Below are 17,804 nucleotides of genomic sequence, written 5' to 3' on the forward strand. Positions count from 1 at the left end.
AATTCCATAAAAGTCTAGAATTATTATTTAAGCCACGAAAAATACTCTGAGACCTCTAAAAGTTTGGGAAAATTTCTCAGAGACACTTTGGAACATGATGAACCCAAATAAAGTATTTGAAGCTCATAAAAATATTGTTGGGAACTTGGAACATAAAGATTAAGGTGAAGGAGGTAGGAATTAAATTCCAGAAAGAAGCTGAAAAATTCCTAGAGATAGATATTCGTCTCCTAAACGTATAAAAAACACACATTTTGCACATAGAAACACGAGGTGCGACCAGCATGAATGCAACAAACACGTTTCTTCCTTATGATAAATTTTAAATTAATGAATTTTTTTATTTTCCTATGTTTTCATGTGCACAATAATACATAAATAAATCATTTTATCTCTATTTTCAAAAGTGGCAAATTTTGGGGTGTTACAATTTTACCCCCCTTAAGATGAATCTCGTCCTTGAGATTCGAACGATGTCGACTAGGAGATAGGGGGTACTTTGTCTCTAGATTCTTCTTTACTTTATCATGTAGTTCCATCGTCTTGATAAGAATCCATTTTACTTTGCATACATGTAAATCTTACTCTAAATAACTTGTCAAACTAACTCCAAGATTATGACAGGTAACTTGAACAATTCTTAGGTAACTCCAATCACTAGGCCATCTTTCCTTTTTAGTCCGTAATATCAATTTCTCTTTCTTAGTATATTCACCTTCCAATGAAGCCTGACGAATCTCTTGGTCAGAAGGATATCCTACTACCAACCTTTAAAACATTAATGATCCTGGTCAAGTTGCTCAAACTTGGAATACAATTCTTAGTCCTTGGTGTCACCCGAACCTTCTTAGCTCAACTCTCTGTTGCTAAGGGCATCGGCTATGACTTTTGCTTATCCAAGTGATAGCACTTTTCCAAGTCATAATCAATTTTATTCCAACGAGGATATCACAAGCTCAAGACCAACTTAGTGAAGATGCCATGTAGATTCTTGTGATCCTCCTATATGTCACGTTTACTTCTAAAAAGACAGTACTTCCACGCTCCACAATGGATAACTCCAAATAACATGTCGGTTAGTTCAACTCACGCTTCCTTACTTGACCAAATGAACGAGCCACTACTTTTCTTCTCGTATAAAGACACACTCCACACCTTTGACAAGGTGAATCATTATAGCTATAAAACTCTTGTCCGGATCTAGCAAAGCTCATACTTAGATTTTACTTCAATCTTTTCTTGGACTCCTTCAACACTTAGCTGAGGTCTCTTGATCCAAACTAACTTAAAAGCTTCTCCGATAGCTCTACCAAAATATTGATGATCTTGGTTAAACCTCCCTTGAACCTTTAATCAAACTTCTTTGAGACTTTGAGTTTCTCTCACATCTTTGGGTACCACCACGCTTCTGCTGTACAAACTAGAACATAGGATACTTCACCTTACAAATTCTTCAACTTGGCTACCCCCCTTAAGAAAAGATAAACTAGGAGATACAAGAAGGGTAGCTTGCATCTTCTTCCCGATGATCTAACTAGTATCACGATGTCCTGACATCCCAATGAGACTCTTGTGTATGGGCAAGAACAAGAAATCTGAAATTCCTCACGAGCAGAAAAATAGCAGCGGCGTAAAATGGCTGTAACTCTCATTCTGTTAATCCAGTGATATAATAGCTTATACCGTTGAAAACCTTATAAAAGTCTCCACAATTTCCTTAGAGTACACTTTTCCAAATTCTGCCACTAACTTGGTCGAAAACAGGGTACAACAGAACTGTTCCTGGTTCCAAACAGCACAGATGCATCGGCTTGTGATTTTCGTATCTCCATAATTAAAATAGCTATCAGGGTGATTATTGCACTCAGAGGAAGATATGGAAGTCTACTATTGTCCAGCATTTTCTCATGATTTTTTATCATCCGAAATCAGAGTTATAAGCTGAAGAGTGCAGACTGCTCCGAAAAAGATAGGATAGAGGAAACAGAAGAAAACCATAACCCAACTATTTATTTCACTAATCCTTATACCTTAGGCCTATAAACTAAATGAAATTGTGGGGACACCCAACAAGATCATTGCAATCATTACAAAAATCAAAACAATCATAAGCATAATGACAGTTCAACAAAGCAATAAAGGTGCACACTCAATCATTGACTCAACTTGCGATACTATCGTCCTCATTATACTAAGGGTAACAATCCTAAGACTCATCCTTAGATTTCGTAAGAAGGTGATGAGGAACAGTTCTAAAAGCATATCAAATCAAGAAGTGGAGATGAGAACAAAGACTTTAAAATAAGCACCAAGGTAGACATGAATAGCAAGGGTAGATATATAGTAGAGAAGAAAATATCAAGGTTCATAGAGCAAGGGTTTTTGTAGCAACTTCTAAACCTTAAAATGACCAGTTTCTACTAGGCTTACGTCCTACAGTCAGCATTGCTCTGATACCACTTTGTAGCACCCAGTTTTAAGAACGAAACCAGATACACACCATATGTGAGCCTAGGAAGTCAAATCTCACATAGAGGTACAAATAAGGGTAATATCGAAAGACAATGCTTAAATACATAGCGTATTAGTTTAGAGAATATAACCTCAGAGTATAAACAATGGAATGACAACTCCGATCTTCAGGCGAAGACTCCAAATCCACAAGGACAACTGACTGGTTGATCACAAGCCTAAGTTCTTCAAACTCTACCAATCTGGTACCCATCCGGGATTTTTATCCAAATATGTGAAAAATAAAGCAAGCGTAAGTACATGTCGTACTCAACAAATATAACACGGGGTTCATGAGACTCAAAAGGCTGACACTGGTTAACTGCGATTAACTTTTAATTGTCACAATTTTAGCAAAGGAGTAGCAATAAGTTTATCATAAGCCCATAAACACATGATCAGGTAAACATGAACAATGAATAGCATAAACAATAATCATTAATGAGCATCTTCATCATCCATATCATTAGTGTCCATCATCTATTTCGTAAGGGTTCCAAGGCCGCTCGTGACCATGAGCATGGCTGATATACCAGTTTTACACTCTGCAGTGGTTGTACACTTTCACTGTGAGTCGTGATTTACCCTTTCGCCTGAGGTAGCTAATCTCTTGACCCACTTCCAAGGAAGGTCGGTAGGGTTCACTATGAAGCCTTTCAAAGGTTCATCTAACAAGTTAGGGCTGCTAGGTTTCTGTGGCTTGCAAATGTAGAGCTCTCCTTCCAATAGGCATAATGACGCGCAGCCTATACACTGACGGACAGAGGCCGCACTATATCCAACCCAGAACACACCCCTCTTGCTCCATAAAGGTAACCTCCAACAAGCTAGAAAAGGTCCTCATACTGAGCTAAAGCTAGAGCCATATAGCCCTCATAGCTGTACTGTAAGTCCCGGATGATCACTTATAGGTATGTCCTTAGGGAGAGGAATCTAGAGCACCATAAAATAGACCAATGCTCTAGCCCCCTTGTTCCATGTTGCTAAAAAGCATCTTTTAATGTTTATTGCATATAACATTAGTCAAGTTACAAGATCATGGTCTTTAATTGAGCACTTGCATCATACTACCCAATGCAATACCCCATAGGTATCAAGACACAAGGTACAAAGTACTAGGAAATCCTTAGTGGTAATCAAGGTAGACACATGCAGTATGAATTAAATGATTAAAGGTGTATAGGACAATAAGGAAGATCACATGCTATACTTGTCTTAAACTTAGATCCTTCTTCAAGTCCAAAACTTCAAAGATCTACTTCTTGATTCACCACGTATAACTCACCGACTAGACAAGATCATAAAGCACCACACAAGCATCCATGCAATCATACACGAAGCAAACAATAGAACTAAATCAGAACAATACACCAAACATAAAATCAAAATGAAAAGTTTGTGAAATGAATCTACGTCTCGCTACGAACACAAAGACGCGAAAAACACACTAATCGGAGCTACGGTTCAAGATACAACTACCGAGAGATCTACTCATAAAAGAAAAATATAAAACCATTAGCTTCATGTGTTTTAACTATATAAAAACGTATATAAGATATTTTATAGATAATATAAATTAAGTCAAATTTAGATTGTAATTATAAAACTAAAGTGGAACAAATCATATTTTATTTATAAAATCCAGTTGCAAAATTATTATTTAAGATATGATTCAAACCATGAAATTCCAGTATTAGTGACATGATAAACACTGTTACTAACACGTAGATCTCATCGCTATGAATCAAACGCAACCTAAATGGGTCCAAACGGCGCTAAAACATAGAAGATATGATTTAAACAAGATTTCCTTTAATGAAATAATAGATTAAATCCAACCTTGAATTTTAAAAGTTGAAAACATATCTAACAGTATTATAAATATGTAGATTATGAAATTACAAACCTAACGCAAGTTGAATGGGTCAAATCGGAGTTAAAACGAAGAAGTTATGGCTAAAACAAAATCAGTGCTAAATATGTAAATAGCTGAAAACGTATTTTAGACTTAACCGAAACAAAATACGCTTTTAAAAGAAGAAAACGGAATCGAGGAAAACGTTTTGGACTGCGGCGATATCACAGGTGCAGCTGGTTAACCATGGTGGAGGAAAACAAATATATATGTTCATCAAAGGGTTGATTATGAGGGCCGGGTTGCTATATGGGCATAATAATAACAGGAATACAGGATTGTCATAAGCATAGGAGAACATAGGATCAGAACGCAAATCATTAGCTGAAATTAGATAGAAAAGAGAAACACCTGCTTGTCCAACCGCCTCTATTTGACATATCAGCTTGATCATGCGACAGGCTGCTCTGACTCATGGACGTTTGCTGCCTACTATCTACAAGGCACACCATCTTCTTGCATCCACATGTGATAGATAGATGATGGCCGGTGCAGCATGTCATAATACGAACAGCGGCGTCGTGGAGATGAAACTGTCGACGGACTCATCACCTCGGCAGTGGTGTAGCGAACGGCGGTGAAGCAGCTGGTGGTGCCAGCAGCAGTGGTGGCGGCGTGTATTCATGGACAAAGAGCTCCAGCGATGAGTAGAAGAACGATGACGTACAGCTCGATGAGGCAGCAACGGGCAGTGCAGCGGCGACGACGACGACGACGGCGACGGTGAGAGAAAGAGGAGAAAAATATAATTTATTATATGAGGGATTTCTCAAACTAGGGGCTCCCCTTATGGTAAGTTTTGGTGTGCTTTGCCCAAGGGGTTGGTAGATATATAGATATAGAAGAAAACTCCCCACATCCACGTCAACTAGCGAATATGGTACTAATTAACATTGCACCATCCAGCTGCACTAATAGGGCCTAAATAAACATTAAATCCCATTAGTAAATAAATGCATGGGCCTTTATGATTTATTAGGATTATTGCACATGGGCTTTGAGCGTTGAGAAAAATGAGAGATTTATTATTTTCGGAATTAATTAATTTCATGGATAAAATATTTCAGAAAAGTCTAGAATTATATTTAAGCCACGAAAAATACTCTGAGACCTCTGAAAATTTAGGAAAATTCCCAGAGACACTTTGGAACATGATGATCCCAAATAAAGTATTTGGAGCTCATAAAATATTATTAGGAACTTAGGAACATAAAGATTAAGGTGAAGGAGGTAGGAATTAAATTCCAGAAAGAACCTGGAAAAATTCATAGAGATAGATATTCAGTCTCCTAAACGTATAAAAACACACATTTTGCACATAGAAACATGAGGTGCGACCGGCATGAATGCAACAAACACGTTTCTTCCTTATGATAAATTTTAAATTAATGAAAATTTTTATTTTCCTATGTTTTCATGTGCGCAATAATTCATAAATAAATCATTTTAACTCTATTTTCAAAAGTGGCAAATTTTGGGGTGTTACAGGCACTAATCAAAACCATGGTAATCAAAAGCAAGCCAATCCTAAAGCACATCTTGGGTATGTTCATGGAAGATATTCATCGCCTCAACGACATCATTAATCTTATTCCTCCCCTAGTAGCCATGGAAGAAGTAGAGGAAGATCTAGAAATGTTTATGGAAGATGATGGTTGGAAGAGGAAGAGGAAGAACAACTTGTGCATGTGGACAATGACAAGGCAAATGCTATGTCCGATGTTGACAGTGACCACTCCAAGGCATAACTCAGCTATAGTGCTTAGCTGGATGCGATAGCTCGTTATATTTTTCGACCTTTTATGTAATGGACATGTGATTTAAGTTCCAATCTTTAGATGTATCGTTAATATAATATTGGAACCTTGCATGTTGGTCTAATATGGGTCAAACTCTAATGAAATTCTAGTTTTGTTTTACTGGTAAAATGTGATATGCATGCGAACGTATTGTGAGTACGATAAGTGATCAAATTGGTGATGTCATATTATGAGAATGAATTATTGTGCCTCTATTTTATTGTATGAATCTAGGTTCTCTCCAGTAAATTTAGTTTGGCATGATTACACAATTCTTCTACAATTTCTTGACATCAACCAATAATCACTTATTGTTGTAATTTTGTAGATGAGTTGCACTCGCGCTAGGGCAGGTACTAGCCAAGGTGGCAACGATGGTGACCTACCACCACCACCACTACCCTCCATGAATGAGTTTTTCATGCAATTCTTGGGGAATCAGCGAGCAATGGAAGAAACACTGTGCCTCATAGTGCAGAATACTGCTCCTGCATGCCAGCAAAATTAGGAGCCAAAACCCAATCAATGTAGTACATTCAAGGACTTTTTGGAGACTAAGACTCCCATCTTTAAAGAGGCAGAAGAACTTCTCTAGGCTAATGAGTGGTTGAACACTATTGAATAAAAGTTCCATCTATTGAGGGTCACCGAAATGATGAAGGCTGAGTATGCATCGCATCAACTGTAGGGGCCTGCAAGTATCTGGTGGACTCATTATTTGTCTACCTTGCCTACTAGAGCAAATGTTACCTAGAAGCAATTCAAGACAGCCTTTAGGGGTATCATATACCCCCGGGGCTGATGCAGATGAAGGCTGCTGAGTTTATGAAGTGGACACAGGGGACAAAGACTCTCACCGAGTATATGCATGCATTCAACAACTTGTCCAGATATACACCAGCATCATGGATATCGAAGAAAAATAGATAGAAAGCTTCAAGAGAGGCCTTGGCACCAAGTTGATGAAAACCATGGCCTACTCTAGATGTGCTACATATAATGAATTTGTTAGTGATGCCCTCACGCAAGAGAACTAGAACAACTTACATGCCATAGCAAAAGGACGCATGCGAGCCACTGAGGTGGGTGCCTCAGGCTCATCTCAGTCAAGGGCTTCCATGGTAGCAAGGCCACAATTCCGTCCCCCAGCACCTAAGTTTATGCCTCCTTAGAAGAACACCTAGTCTAGCTAACCTCAGAAGGTATTTCACAAGGCATTCACCATTGCCTAGCCCAAGGGTAACATAGGCCAAGGAAGTTCAACAGGGCCAAGAAGTAACCAGCCAGGCTTCAATTGCAATCAGACGAGCCACTGGGCCAAAGAGTGCCCCTATCCTAAAAAGGGCACTAATCAAAACCATGGTAATCAAAAGCAAGCCAATCCTAAAGCACTTCTTGGGTATGTGCATTATACAATCATGGAGGAAATCCCCGTGGGAGAAGTTGTTACTGCTGGTATGTTTCTTGTAAGCAAATACCACATAATTGTTTTATTTGATTCAGGAGCTTCGCATTCATTTATGAATCAGACTTTTGCATCTAAGCATGATCAGAAAATAATTGATGTAGATAAGGGTGGCTATAGTATAACTTCAGCGGGGGCTACTTGTAACACCCTAGTGTTAAGCATTGCATTTGGCACTTGCATTTCATGAGCACAAGCATCATCCAAGCATTCATGAGCATGAGCATATGGAATTTCATCTTATTCTTTACATATTATCACATGTGATGTTGATTATATACATGCATATGCTTGTGATCATGTGTGACCAATGCAAGAGATGCTTGTGAGGTCACAAAAACACCTTAGACATGTGTAGGATGGTAAATGGAACAATGTTTGTATTCATGACATGGGCCAATTTTGCTTCTAAGTCCTAGTTTACTCATAATGTCATTTTCATGATCCTACTTTGACCAAAGTTGAACTATAGCCTAGAGTGTTTGCATGGTAGTGCACCCTTAATAAAAGTTGTAGTTCTTGACATGGGTAACAAACTTTGTTTTAGGTCCATAAGCTAATTCAGTGCCTAACATAGTCAAAAATAGCTCCAAAGTAGCAATGAAATGTTGTTTCTAGACTTCGAAATTTTTCTAAGTCAAAATGCAGATTTTAGTTTCAAGTGCACCACTTTGGAGCTCTGTAGTTTGAAAACCATTGTAATTTCGGTAATGGTTCTTAAAGCAAAGTTGGAGATCTCACATAGCTCTACAACTTTCACTAATACCATTTTTGCTAAATCGCCATGGATTAGGAGTTACAGGTGCACGAAATTGCTCTATCAGTCGGCTCCTTCACCGTCTGAACTGGCTGGGGCAGCAGCCGTCGTGGCCAACTAGCCATAGGCCATGGTAGCCACTTGGCATCTGTACATTGGCGCTGGCCCTATGCATCAGGCCAGAGCAGGCAGAAGAGGGCGCCATGTCATGCTCGCTCACTCTCTCACGCTCACTCTCTCTGCCTCGCCTCGCTCTCACTCTCTCTCCCACAACCGAGCTCCACCGTGCTCTCTCGCCATCATTGCTGCACCTCCAACCAATCCATCACGCTCATAGCTCTGCCATCATCTCCTCTACCTCCCTGACCTACCATTGTCACCATTCAAACTAAGGTATAGCCACATTGTGCGTCGCCGTCGCTGCCATGGCCACGGAGCGCTGCCGAGCTCTGACCTCACTGTGGCCAGCCATATCCACTGCTCCTCCTACCTTTTTCTCCCCTAGTCTGTTGTCATCTTAGGTCCTAATAGCTCATGTCATAGTCAGTTTAACCGCTACCACCGCCACCACGCAGGAACATGAGACCGCACCGTGCGTGTTGAAAGCTCTAGTTTGGTTTTGGTGAATTGATGAAACCCTAAGTACTAACCTAATTTATCAAGTGATCATGAGATAGGTAGCACATTCCAAGTGGTGAAGCAAATGAAGATCATAGCATGATGATGATGATTCCATGGTGATGATCAAGTGCTTGGACTGGAAAAGAAGAAAGAGAAAAAAAACAAAAGGCTCAAGGCAAAGGTATAAATGGTAGGAGCTATTTTGTTTTTATGATCAAGACACTTAGAGAGTGTGATCACATTTAGGTTTGATAGCCGTACTATTAAGGGGGGTGAAACTCATATCAAAATGCGGTTATCAAAGTGCCACTAGATGCTCTAACTCATTGCATATGCATTTAGGATCTAGTGGAGTGCTAACACCCTTGAAAATGTTTGTAAAAATATGCTAACACATGTGCACAAGGTGATACACTTGGTGGTTGGCACATTTGAGCAAGGATAAAGAAGTTAGAAGTGAAAAGGAGTTAGTCTCGCTGGTCATAAGGTGACTGAACGCTGGTCTCAGGTAGACCGGTGTGTCCGATCAGTTGTAACAGCGAAGACACTAGCGTCGGTCAAACAACCAGACACTAGGTCTTGGATTGACTGAACACTGAGGTCCAGGGTCTGGTCCTATTGTCGGGCAACGCACAGAGGCTAGGGTCTCTGACCGGACGCTGGCTGAGTCTGGTCGTGCATGACTGGATGCGTCCGGTGGCAAAATGTGTTTCTAGAACCTTACTGGAAATGACCAGACACTGGTGGCTCAGCGTTTGGTCAGTTATAGTGTGGCGTCTGGTCAACTCAAGTGACCATTGACATTAGGACATGTGGCTATCGACGGGCGACCAGACGCTGAGATCCAGCATCCGGTCAACATGACCGGAGCATTCGGTCAGCCTGTGTTGTGCTAGTGAAGGGGTACAATGGCTCTATTTTGTGGGGGCTTCTATTTAAGCCCCATGGTCGGTTAAAGCTCACTCTCTTGGCCATTTGCATTGACATAGCAACCTTGTGAGCTTAGCCAAAGCCCTCCCACTCATCTCCATTATTGATTCATCATCTTTGTGAGTTTGGGAGAGAATCCAAGTGCATTGCTTGAGTGATTGCATCTAGAGGCACTTGGTGTTCATGTTTCGCTATGGGGTTTGCTTGTTACTCTTAGTGGTTGCCACCACCTAGATAGCTTGGAGCAGCGAGGATCGTCAAGCAGAGGTTGGTGATTGTCTCTAGCTCTGATCGTGGTGATTGTGAGGGGTTCTTGACCTTTCCTTGGTGGAGAGCCAAAAGGTACTCTAGTGGATTGCTCGTGGCTTGTGTGATCCTCATCTTGTGTTGGTTGTGCAGCACCCTATTGAGGGTTTGGCGTGTGAAGCCAATTAGCATGTGAACCTCCAAGTGAGTGAATCACCACAACGAGGACTAGCTTGCCAGCAAGCAAGTGAATCTCAGTAAAAAATCATTGTGTTCATCATTGATTCCGAGGTGATTGATCTTCATTGTTATTCATCCTTGTGATTGATTGGTTCCTTCATCTACATGGCGGTATAACCTTCTTGATCACTCTCTTTACATTACCACAAACTAGTTGTGATGAGGACATCGCCACGCTGGACACACCGACGCCATGGTCTTCCCCAAGTTGCAATTCGTTTCCAACTCAGCTGCCACGTCGTCCTCGGATTCAGCAGACACGTCGTTACTGTTTCGGTCATAACTTCCTCATACGACATCGAAACGGGCCATTCTTGGATGCGTTGGAAAGGGGACGATGATGCTGTCGTTTTGGATCTAGTCCCAGCTCCAGAAGGTCCATGGATCATTCTGTGTGACCATGGCAAGGTGCTGCGTCACCTATTTGGGCCAACTTGGCCATGTATCATGTCGGGCCTTAAGCCCAAGTTGTGGGCGCCCAACCCCTGGCCGTCCCCAACCCTAGGTCGAGTCTTAGACTATAAACACAGCCGCCGCCGTGTTGTACCTCTCGGAAGATCAGGCCTGTACTCATTGCCTTAGATTCATATTTGTTCATTACCTAGAGTCCACAAAAAGCCCAAAAATATTTCAATTTCCGCTGTCCTATCGCCCTTTGTGCCTTTGCAATTTCGTTTCAGATTCGTGTTGTTGAGTTTGTGTCCGTGGTCGAGTCTTGTTGCTGGTTTAGGATTGTGTTCGTGGTCGTAGTTCAATCGCCCGTTGCTGTGATTTTGTTTTCCGCCGCTATCCCATCCACCGTTCCCAAACAACAAGTCGAAGCCACCACATTACTCGACTTGCCCCGCTAGCCGCCTTGTGTAACTTCTCGCCGCCGCGCAAACCCTAGATAGGTTGCCAGCCGCTCTTATTTTGCCTGCATCGTAGCCCTCCTTACATCATCAGGCGAATACCTACTGCTGTGATCGGTGTTAGAGTTTAGGGACGCTTTGCCCTAACTGCCGCCGCCGTGTTGTGCCTCCCGGAAAACATACCTTGAGATACCTTCGGTAAAACAGGCATAACTTTTCGCTCGTTTATCAGAAAAATCTAAAATTTTTTGTGCAGCTTCTTGACACCATTTGGACCTGACCCAAACTCGGCTTCGCCCTGTTTGGTTTCATCAGAATTGCCAAAAAAATTCAGGAAAATATAGAAAAAAAATTGTCAAAGTTTTTGCACGCTTTTCAGAGAACGTGCTGAATTTTTGTAGACCACATCCCACCTCAGTTGTAGGTGCCAATTTTTGTGGTTGCATCTTTTGTGATCCTTGTTCAGAGAAAAGTATAAAAAAATAGTAAAAAAAAAAGTTTGTTTCCTACTAGTGCCTTTTGGGAAAATCCGGGAAAATTCAGGAAAAAGGAGAAATCCGGGCTATTTGCTTGTTCTGTGAGTTCTTTCGATCGTTCTTTGTTTTCACCTTGTTGCGCTACGTCTCGACACGTCTTAGCCAGCAACTGTGATTTGTACTTTGGATCCAGATTGAACAATCGCTACTCTGCACTCGTTAATTGCTAATCCTTGCTGTCATATTGTGTGCCTACCCATAGCTCCACATATTCTTCTGTCAGCACAGGTTCATCTTGCAACTGTTACCCACGCTCAACAACAGATTGCTTCGCCACTTTGGTTTTGCTCCTATTTGGCGTTGGTAAGAATACAGGCAAGACGGTGGTAAGCCGCTTGTGATTTTGCATTCCACTTTCACCACCACCACTTGTTTCCTTTTAGTTGATAGGGATAATACTTTGGTGTTGTCTTTTTCTATCTTCTAACCATGGCAGGAACTCCGACGGACTTCAATGAGTGCGTGTCCAAGGGCGAGCTTGCAACGTTCATGACTGAACAACGCAATCTTATGACCGAGCTGACGCGCAACGTGAACAATCTGATCACCCGCATTGAACAGCTTGAGCAACGCCCTCCACCTTATCGTGCTGATGATGAAGATGCTGGTGATGAAGATGTGTATGCTGACGGTGGTGCCCGTCGCCGCCTCAACTTCAATCATCGCGGTATGGCAGGTAATAATCATGGTAATAATGATCCTTTTGCTAAAATTAAATTTAGTCTACCACCTTTTGCTGGTAATGTTGATCCAGAGGCATATTTAGATTGGGAGCTTGCTGTTCAACAAAAATTTGATTCTCATAATGTTCCTGCTGAGCATAGAGTTAGACTTGCTACCAGTGAGTTTACTAATTTTGCTTTGTTCTGGTGGAGTGATCTTTGCAATGCCAATAATGCTGCTGCTGTGCCTCAAACTTGGAATGTTTTAAAGCAACGTATGAAATCTCGTTTTGTTCCTCCTTATTACCAACGTGATTTACGTTTGAAACTACAAACTTTAAAACAAGGTGATAAAGGAGTAGAAGCATACTATCAAGAATTGCTTATTGGTTTAGCACGTTGTGGTATAAATGAAGATGATGATGATGCTAGTGCTAGATTTTTTGGTGGTTTAAACCATTATATACAGAACATACTTGATTACAAAGAATGGCGCAATTTTTCCCAATTGTATCATCTTGCTATTAAGGCCAAACGAGAAGTACAGGGACGCAAACAACACCAGCCTTTCAGGTCTAACAATGGGAGGAATTTTCAGCAGCGTTCCGAGCCGGAGACGCCCAAGCTTCCTGTTGCACCACAGCCATCTACACCTGCATTTTCTTCCGGGGTAAGTAAATTGTCTAATGTGTAGTTTCCACAGCTGAAGAAAGGTGACACTCCGGGTGCTTCTACTAGCTCCTCCTTGTCCAGCTCTAAAATCATTTGCCACCGATGCAAAGGCATGGGACATGTCATGAAGGAATGCCCCAGTCGTCGCGCTTTCATTGCTACCGAGGATGGATATGTAAGTGCTAGTGATGTTGAAGATGATTTAGCCCTTGCTGCTAACATTGATGCAGATCCCATCGAGGGCGATCATGACAAGGAGGCCATCACCATTGACTCTGTGGCTGCTGCCGCGGACTACCCTAGCCTTCTTGTGCAGCGTGTGTTGAGTACACGTGTGGGTCATGAAGAAGAGATGAAGATCCAACGCCACAATTTGTTCCACATGTATCTCATTGTGCAGGGTTGTTGTGTTCTCACTATCATTGATAGCGGGAGTTGCAACAACTTGGTGAGTTCAGATTTGGTTGACAAGCTTGGCTTGACCACACGACAACATCCGTATCCATATAAACTTCAATGGTTCAATAATAGTGGTAAGACTAAGGTAACTAAATCAGCACGCATTAGCTTTTTCACAGGCTCTTATCATGATACTGCTGATTTTGATGTTGTCCCTATGCAAGCTTGTTCCATTTTGTTAGGTCGCCCATGGGAATTTGATAATGATGCTTTACACCATGGTAGAACTAATACATACACTATCATACATAAGGACAAGAAAATTACATTGCTGCCTTTGTCTCCTACGGATATTATTAAACATGCTAATGAGATAAAAAATAAACCTCCAACAGACATTGCTAAAAATAATGGGATTAAGTTAAAAGGAGGTGCTTTTCTTGCTACAACTCCTGCTACTGCTGAGTTATGTGATAATCCTGATGCACCATGTTATACTATGTTTTGTCAACCTTTTATGTCTGGTGCATTGCCTGCTGTCACTAACCTTTTGCAGGAGTTCGATGATGATGGGATGGAGTCAAGGACGACTCCAATTCTACAAGGAGGGGATAATGAGTACATCGCCGAGATGGAGTCGAGGATGACTCCAATTCGAGAAGGGGAGGATGATGAGGACATCGCCACGCTGGACACACCGACGCCATGGTCTTCCCCAAGTTGCAATTCGTTTCCAACTCAGCTGCCACGTCGTCCTCGGATTCAGCAGACACGTCGTTACTGTTTCGGTCATAACTTCCTCATACGACATCGAAACGGGCCGTTCTTGGATGCGTTGGAAAGGGGACGACGATGCCATCGTTTTGGATCTGGTCCCAGCTCCAGAAGGTCCATGGATCATTCTGTGTGACCACAGCAAGGTGCTGCGTCACCTATTTGGGCCAACTTGGCCATGTATCGTGTCGGGCCTTAAGCCCAAGTTGTGGGCGCCCAACCCCAGGCCGTCCCCAACCCTAGGTCGAGTCTTAGACTATAAACACAGCCGCCGCCGCTGCTACACAATTGGGTTTTGTTTAGAGTTTAGTTTTCCCTCGAGAAACTGAATCGTTCATTGTAACTGTGGTGACAAATCCTTTTACAGTGATCCAGGGCCCCCATTCTTGATCTCCTCCACTGTGTCGATTAGTCCTTTGGAACCGAGTTCTTGAACCCTCTATTGATATTCACGTCATTCATATTTGCAATTTCAGATTGCGTGTTTTACCTTCTTGCTTGTGCTCTTCGATTCGCTTGCAGGAAAAGCCTTCTTGGTGAGGTCAATCAAGTTGTGCTTGGTTGATAACCAACGGAGTGGTGGTGTAACGGTTGCAGGGTTCGAATCGTGTCTGATTTGAAGCCGGATCGCCAATGTCGAGATCTCCACAAATCGAACTTACCGGCTACCTCTCGGAAGATCGGGCCTGTACTCATCAAGTTGTCAAGCTCTTTAGTGTAGCTAGTTGTGAGAGCTTGCTTGGTTGGTTGGTGTGGCTCTTTAGTTAGCCTTTGAGAGCACACTAACATAGGGTAGTGTCATAGCTATTGTGTGAATAGATAATATCTAAACTAGAATTGTGGTAGGTGGCTTGCATTTTGAGTAGGCTAGCGCAACACTTGCTTTGCCTCATAATTGTCTAACTATTTTGTTAAGTGTTGTTGTAGAAATTTTTATTAGGCTATTCGCCCCCCTCTAGCCATTAGGACCTTTCAAGTGGTATCAGAGCCAAGGTCATCGTGATTTGAGGCTTAACAATCTTCAGTGCAAAAATGGCTCAAATCAATAACACCAAGAAGCCACCCCAATTTAATGGATCAAATTATCCATATTGGAAGTCAAAGATGACCACACATATCAAGTCAATCAATAGAAGAGTGTGGAAGGTGGTAGAAACCAAAATTGAGATTAAAGATCTAGAGAATCCCACCATGGCCAAAGAAGTGCTTCTCCAAAACAATGACATTGCTCTAAGTGCTATTCATGATGCAATTGATGAAAGAACATTTGAGCAAATCAAGAATATTGAGATGGCTCATGAGGCATGGAAGAAGTTGGAAGAATCATTTGAGGGCACTCAAGCCGTGAAGGGTGCAAAGGCATACATCCTCAAAGAGAAGTTTGCAAGCTTCAAGATGAAGGAGGATGAGAGTATGCTGGAGATGTTCCATAGGCTTCAAGTGTTTGTCAATGATCTTAAAGCACTTGGTGAAGAGGTGAAAGACAAGGACTTCTCACATAAGTTCTTGAGATGTTTGCCTTTAAGATTTGGTACATTGGTCACCATTCTAGTGAGAAGCGGTTTGGACACCATGACACCAAACGAAGTATTGGGGGATATAATGATTGATGATACATATAGAGATGATGATGAGAAGGAAGAAAAGAAGGAGAAGAAATATGACAAGAAGGATGACAAGAAGAAGAGCATGGCATTCAAAGTCACATCGTCTAAGGGCAAAGCTAAGCAAGAAACATCAAGTGAAGATGATGATTCATGGGATGATGATGATGATGAGAAGATGGCTCTCTTTGTCAAGAGATTTGGCAAGTTCATGGTGAAGAAGGGCTATCATGCTAGGAGAAAGAAGTCTTCATCCAAGAACAAAGAAGAGTCAAGAAGGTGTTTCAAGTGTGGAAGCAAAGATCATCTTGTTGCTCAATGTCCATACAATAGCGGCAATGATGATGACAACAAGAAGAACAAGAAGAAGGATAAGAAGGAAAAGAAAGAGAAGAAGGACAAGATGGCCTTCAAGAAGAAGAAGGGTGGTTCATATGTAGTCACTTGGGATAGTGATGCTTCATCAAGTGATGATGATGATGATAGTGATGATGTCAGACCACCAAGAAGAAGGTTCTTGCAAGCATTGCTATCAATGAGAAGCCTTCTCTCTTCAAATCTTCATCATGCTTCATGGCTAAGGCCACTAAGGTACAATCTTATGATGATGAAAGTGATGAAGAACATGATGATGAAAATGAACATGAAAATGAAAATGATAGTGATAGTGATGATGATGAGCCTACCAAAGATGAATTGTTTGACATGCTAGAAGATGCTAAAGAACATTTTGACATTAAGAGAAGAGAATGCAAGAGCTTGAATAAGGAGGTAAAAGCCCTTAAGCAAGCCTTTGATGAGCTCAAAGCAACTCATGAGAGGCTAGAGGAAGCCCATGAGAAACTAGGCAGGGCTCACAAGAAGCTTGAAAAAGCTCATTCTTCTTTGCTTAATGAGCAAAATAAAAAGAAGCATGTTGAAACTTGCAATATAGGCTTAACTTGTGATATAATTGATGAATCATTATCTATGCCTATCATTGTTGCTCCCACTAACCCTTCTTGTAGTACTCCCAACTCCACCTCATCTAGTAGTGACGGTCTCACTTGTGATGCCTCACTAGTGGTTGAGAATGAGAACCTCAAGAAGGAGGTCAACAAGCTCACTCACACCTTAGCTAATGCTTATGGTGGTGAGGATCGCTTGCTTATGTGCTTGGGTAGCCAAAGAGCTTCTCTCTACAAAGAGGGATTGGGCTACACCCCCAAGAAAGGCAAGGCAACCTTTCCTCCTCACAAGACTAGTTTTGTGAAGAACAATGGTCAGTTTTGCACTAGTTGCAAGCAAGTTGGTCATGTAGAGCAAAAATGCATGAACAAGAAATCACAAGCTAATGTATCCTTCATAAAGCTTGATTCATGCTATATGCTTACTAAGGGTACAAATGGTGTGAAGGCTAAGTTCATTGGTAAACCATGGATGGGCTCAAAGAAGAAAGTCATTTGGGTACCAAAGAGCTTAGTGACTAACCTTCAAGGACCCAAGCAAGTTTGGGTACCTAAAAAGAATTGATCTTCTTTTGTAGGTTAATTACAAAGCCGGAGGAAGGCATTGGGTTCTTGATAGTGGGTGCACTCAACACATGACTGGTGATGCAAGAATGTTCAACTCAATCAACACCAATGGGAATGATGGTTATGATAGTATCACATTTGGTGACAATGGCAAAGGCAAGGTCAAAGGGCTTGATAAGATTGCAATGTCCAATGACATGAGCATATCCAATGTATTGCTAGTAGAGAGCTTGAACTTCAATTTGCTATCCCTGGCTCAATTGTGTGATCTTGGATTCAAATGCATATTTGGGGAAGATGATGTAGAG

This window comes from Miscanthus floridulus, chromosome 2 (genome assembly GCF_019320115.1).
Source record: "Miscanthus floridulus cultivar M001 chromosome 2, ASM1932011v1, whole genome shotgun sequence".
Taxonomy (NCBI): Eukaryota; Viridiplantae; Streptophyta; class Magnoliopsida; order Poales; family Poaceae; genus Miscanthus; species Miscanthus floridulus.